The sequence below is a fragment of the Coenobita brevimanus genome, chromosome 80, assembly GCF_032717465.1.
Source record: "Coenobita brevimanus isolate Jiangsu-jjx chromosome 80, ASM3271746v2, whole genome shotgun sequence".
NCBI lineage: Eukaryota > Metazoa > Arthropoda > Malacostraca > Decapoda > Coenobitidae > Coenobita > Coenobita brevimanus.
Genome location: NC_137033.1, coordinates 32671679 through 32678186, shown reverse-complemented (window position 1 = coordinate 32678186; position 6508 = coordinate 32671679).

The following is a 6508-nucleotide window of genomic DNA, read 5'->3' as shown; positions in this document are numbered from 1 at the left end:
CATCTAAATTATCGTCGTCCATCATGATCATCATCAATAATCTCATTTTTTTTTCTTTTTTATTATCCTCTTTTTCTTCGTCGTTTGTATCGTCACATGCATCGTCTTCATTTTCCCTTACCTTGCCAGATGATGAAAGGATTGTGCTGGCAGGATTGTTTATGGCTTTCTCTCATTCACTCATAGGAGAAACGTACCATCATCATCGCCATTCTTCACCTGCCTACTTTTTCCTCTCCTCCTTCTCCTATTCCTCCTCCTCTACCTTCTACGTCTCCTACTTCTCCCTCCCCCCTTTGATCCTCCCCCTCATCCTCTTTCTCTTCGTACTCATCCTCCTTCATCTCCTCCTCCTCCTCCTCCTCCTTCTCCTCCTCCTCCTTCTCCTCCTCCTCTTCCTCCTCCTCCTCCTCCTCTTCTTCTTCTTCTTCTTCTTCTTCCTCCTCCTCCTCCTCCTCCTCCTCCTCCTTCATATTATCTTCATAATCTTGCCCTCATTAGCGCCCTGGTAGAAAAGAAGTCAAACAAGGACAAAGGAAAGCAAAAGCAACAAATCTGTTGGTCCTGTCACGGGTAGAAAAGCAGGTAGGTTCCCATCCCCCACCCCCAACCACCAAACCCTCCAGCTGAAGCCGGCAGGCAATCGTGAGAAGGACACTATGCAGCATAAAAAAGTTGTCAAGGAAATTTTATAGGAAAGACGGATTGGAAATCTTATTCTACTGTATTTACCTTAAAAGGAAAGGAATATTAAGTCAACAATATTTATCGACGTTGTTCTGCAGTTGTATGAACAGTTTGAATATACAACAGAACTGTATTATTCTGGAGTGAACATGCTTAGTTGGGGGTTAGAAGACAAATACTTATCGAAGTGATTTTTAAAGGTCATTACTGCATCATAGTTTACTACACTGAAGGGAGGTTGGTTCCAAATACTTAATATTTTAATAAGGACAAAAATTCTTAGTTTCATGTGACTGAAATTGCACGCCCATAATTTTGTGTCCATTGCCTCTAGTATCATTGGAGCGATCTACTGTGAAGTATTTACCGACAGCCATATTATCGTGTCCTTTGAATATTATGAATAACTGAATTAAATCTCCTCGTAACCTGCGTTTAGTTAAGGTAAAGAGACTCAGGGCTTCTAAGCACTCCTCGTATGGTTCTTTTCTCAGTCTAATTATCATCTTTGTCACCCATCGTTGTACTCTCTCAAGTTTCTCTTTATCGTTTTTGTTATAAGGCGACCAGAACTGGACGCAATACTCTAAGGGTCGTATTATAAAAAACAAGAGTTCAGGAAGTCGAACGGCGACGTTCAGTCGTCAGGCGTTCCTGTGCGTCAGTCATCCTTACTATAAAAAATCTGGACTGGCGAAACCCAACTCAGGCATTTGAATGTCGCGACAGCCGCTAGACTGGCCGAGAATACACTACATGAGTGCTAACAGCGCATGAATTTTGAGTGTTCCTTCAGCTTAATAAAACAGTCACACTGCTAACCCGTTATGGACTGTCATTTTTACGTAGGAATTATGTATTTTTGTGTTGTAATTGGAAAAAAATGGGCATAAAATCGTCAAGTTTCACCCAATTTACTCCAACTTTGATATGTGACATCTTTGACTAGATATCCTGTTGTGTCTATACGTCAGCACTAAAATGACTGCCGGGGACGGGTTTGCTGTGCCTTGGCACCGCTTCTTTTTATATAAATATTTTTAGCATGAAGATTGCATTGCATTTTTACAAAACTGGCGGAATGGTGACATCCACTGCAGCACCTATTCAAGAGGGATGCAGTAACACTCATAGATTTTTTTTATTTCAGAAGTTTCTCTCAACACCTATCATACAGCCAAGACCAGCAAACCATGTTGGACAATATAGATTATTAGATATGTGTACTGTCATAGTTATTCATTTAGATTCTATACATCTGGCTATAGTGTTCTTTCATTATGCTATTGCCACCTTTAGGGCCGGCCCAAGCAGGTGCGGGGCCCAATGCAAGGAGTAGGGGCGGGGTTCCTCTGATTTTGAATGTCAAACCCCATGCCCCCCCAAATAACACAACTTCATAGATATGCTTAATGCATGGACTCAGATATTAATGCAAATGATTCGTTATGAATCAGAAATGTAAAACAAAGATTCCTGCACCACCATATCATGGAATATACAATACCTATAAGATACAAGATACAATATAATATACAAGATACAATATAATATGCAAGATAGATATAATAGATATATACAGCCAATACAGTGATAAACAGACAGTGAGCATGTTCTGGATCATATCTTTTTTGCCTTCATCCTTGAGATTAAAAGATTCATGCTTCAGTTTGACATCATGCACTGCTCCAGTGCAGTTTTAACTGTTGTTATGTAACTGAACCTTACAGAATTATCTTGCGGAACTTAATGCCTGCAAAGTCTCTGATTATTTCATTGCAGTCTAGCTGAGATGAAACTTCATTTTCAATTGAAAGTATGGCTAGGCCATTTAGACGATTTTGTGTATTGTTGACTTCAGATATGTCTTAATAATCTTCAACTTGGAAAAACTTCTTTCATCTGATGCCACAGTAACAGGAATAGTCAGCAATATCCTCAGGGCAATCCAAAAATTTGGGAAATCTACATAGCTGTTCCTTTTAGAAAGGAAGCTTAAGATTTCGGGGGGCTGGGAAGCGATCTCCTCTGGAATAACAAACTTTAGAGCATCCATTTCTTCTGCTAACATGTAACCGTCAATATCTGAGGTGCCACTTGCGGTGAGACTTTTCTCCAAGTTGGCTGCATGCACTCTCACTTTTGCGTTGGTCTGGTTGTGGAAAGAAAATAAGAAACCAAACAAAGCATCATGTGAATTCAACTGCTGGAATCTTTGTTCCATGGATGAAACTGCTCTACCAGGAATGAGATTGAAACATCCAATTCTGAAACTTTCATGTGGACTCGGAACTGGCTCATCTTGAGCTTCATACTGAAATGTTCGTTTCTTTCTAAGAATTCTGTTCTCTTTAATGACAGGTTAAATGTCCATATCATTGGCTATCTCCTTTGCATCAGCAAGAGCATTGTCAAATCCATTAGTTCTGTATTTTTGCATCCACGCAATAGTTCTCTCCATGCTTTTGACTGCAACAGAAAGTTCAACTGCGTCACCTTGTAGCTGTTTACTGACCTGATTGACCTGAAAGAGGATAGCATACCAAAATACTACTGAAACAATGAACTTGAAATTTTGAAGCTCACTGCATAGTGACATAGCCTCACTGCAAGCTCTGGGGTCATTTGATTCCTCAGCAATATCCACTAAGGCATCGTAAAACTGAACAATTTGGTACCTCACAGCTTTGACACTGTCAGTACGACATTCCCATCGGGTTTCACTGAGAGGTTTCACAGTAAAGTCCTTAACATGTCTTGTGAAAATTGCCCATCTCTTAGTTAAAGCAGAAAACAAGACATACAGCCTTTGAAGGATACAACAGGAGGTCATTCCCTCTGGGCACGTCTTGGCAATATCCCTCAGTAACAAATTGTAACTGTGGTATGCACAGGGTGAAGAGAAAGCTCTTGGGTTCATTTCCAAAAGAAGAGCCTGAACACCAGACTTATTGCCTCTCAGGTTAGCACCATTATCATAGCCTTGGCCCCTGATATCTTGTAAATTGAAACCCAGTGTCACTAACTTGTCAAAAAGAATATCTAGAAGACACTTTCCTGAACTTTCCCTCACCTCAATGATTCAATAAAATGCTCATATATTCCAACAGGAACGGTGAAGCCATGAGATACATATCTAATTGTCAGAGACAACTGCTCTTTATGACTAACATCTGGAGTACAATCAAGTATAACAGCAAAGTATTTCGAGGCCTTTATACGGTCAATAAGGGTCTTCTGGACTTTGTTACCCATCAGCTGAATCAACTCATTCTGGATACGCTTGCCAAGGTAATGGTCATGGATCTCTTCATCCTTGATTCGTCGCAGGTGTTCTTAAATGACAGGATCAAACTTGGCAATCAGTTTGACTAGGCCAAGAAAATTACCATTTATAGGTTCAAAGAGTTTATCAACAGATCCTCGGAAGCCATGTTATGTTCTGAAACTGAACAATAGCAAGGAGGCGCTGAAAAACATTTTGCCACAGTAGCTTTTCATCATTGATTCGCTGCTGATGAATTGAATTCAAAAAGCAACCCTTCTTTAGTCTTTGCTCAGCCTCAAACCATTGAACACTTGCCTGCAACTAAACGCACACTAGCATTGGACCAGTCATAAAACCCATCAGAGGACAGTGCGGCATTAACACTGGAAAAAAAGCTTACAACAAAAACAAAATATTTGATTTTTTCTAACTGAATACACCAGCCATTTTCTTTGCGTCACCTCCCCATTTGATAATTTGTGCTGTAGGTAGGAATTTGAAAATTTCCTGCCTGCTGCATCTTTGGGGAATTCATGGTTCAGACCTAACTTATGTGGACCCTTTGTGACCAGAAAATCTCGCTGAGCTGTGGAAAGAATTTATGGCCAAGAGGCAGGATCCTCATAATTTTCAATAAAGCTAACATCAAGGCTGCTGTCTTTCCTCTTGAGTTCTGATCTATGCTGCTGAGGCAAGCTAGATGATGATGTAGCTTGTTCAGCAGTGTGCACAGAAGGAGCTGCAGGAAGACTAGGCAGATCTTGGACCTCCATGGCTTAGGTCTCAGTGTCATTCTTTTTAATGACAAATTTCTCCATTGCTCCACTGAGCCGTTTGACTTCATTTTCTTTTGCTGCCTTTATCTTCCTCTTTTCACTGCCACTCAGGTAGATTCTGCCAATGTTATGCTTTCTTTTCGGCATCTTTTTGCAAGGGGGGAGGGCTAAGATTCTTTAAACAATATTTAAATTTTTCAAAAAGATTTTCTTGACAAGTGTTAAATTAAGTGCTGTTAAACACCTGCCGTTAGCAGAAGATGAAGGGATTTTCGGCCGGGGAATTTCTTAACCAAAACCGCTAACAACTGGTGTGCTACAGTCAGAGAAAAGAACTGCTAAACATTGCTGTTATCAAATGGATCCAAAGACAGATGTCAGCAAAAATACATAAAGGCCTGGGTCCTAAACTCCTACTCTTGGATGTCACAATACCCACAGTCTGCTCACGTAACTGCAGACTGAATACAGGCCTGATGCTTATAATCCCAGCAGAAATTCATTTAATCATTTAAGGCAAATATTTCCAATAGAAATTTACTGACTATATTTGACGGAATCTTTTCATAAGCCCGATCAGGATCTCACAAGAAAACTAAGAAACCTAGGCCACAAGCCGAAATCACTTGGCTCAAGGACTCAAGCAGTTAGCACTCATTAATTCAGGAAAATGCATGCATCACAAATTTCACAGATTAGACCTCTGATAAACAACACTATCAAGACAATCAGTCAAGCCAAGAAAAAACACACACTTCTTGAAAACGTATTGAAGAGATAAACATGAGGAGGAATGTGATAAATCTGCAGAGGTCACTCATCTAACTTCGGGCAGAGCGGGGCCCTAAATGAGCACTATGAGAGAGGCGCGCCGCGCATGGCTGGTGCATGCTTCATAATGCTCAATCAGGGGCCCGCTCAGCCGCAGACATGTCAAGTGCGTTGCGCCACATTATCCTCTATCAGGGGCCCGCTCGTAAGGCGTGGGGCTCCTAAAGGCTATTTTTTTTTGGGGGGGGGGGGAGTGCAGGGCCCCTAGAGGCGCGGGGCCCAGTGCAGTTGCATCGCCCTAAGGCCGGCCCTGGCCACCTTCCGTATCTCAGTTTTTATGAATATTTGCACTCTGGCACAGTAATTTTATACTCCTCTGTTATTCACATTCTTTATTAACTTGCCCTTCAAGCAGAATGCACTGATTTCTTAAGCTACTTTGTATAGTATTTTACTTCATTATTATTATTATTATTATTATTATTACCCCCGTTTGTTAGATAGGCCTTACCTCTTTTCCCAGAAATTATCCCACCTCTACAATAGTGTTATCGAATCTGTTACATATAATTCAAGTGTGCTGCTGTTCTGTTTTTCTAGCTTTCTCCTAAACTGTTCATAAGCTTGATGTTAGTCTGTTTCACTGAACATTTATCTCATTGTTTCATATTTGTCACGATCACAGCGTAACTGCTCTTTTGTCAAATATTTCCTACCTTTCCTACACGCATCTACTCCTCCATTACAGTAACTGTCATTTTCATGTACAGTAATTAACCATTATTTGTATTATATATACATGGCACAGGCCATTTCCTTAGGCCTGCAGCTATTTATGCGATAGAAAAATACCTCAGGATGTTGTGGTTTTTCTTTTTGTAAATCTCATGAAATAATCGGCATTGTGTTACTAGAAAAACTAATATCAAAGGTAAAACGCTTATGCTCACTTCTGAATGCTTGATAGAAACTGGTAAATATGTTAGTTATCATCCTCTCCAGCAAA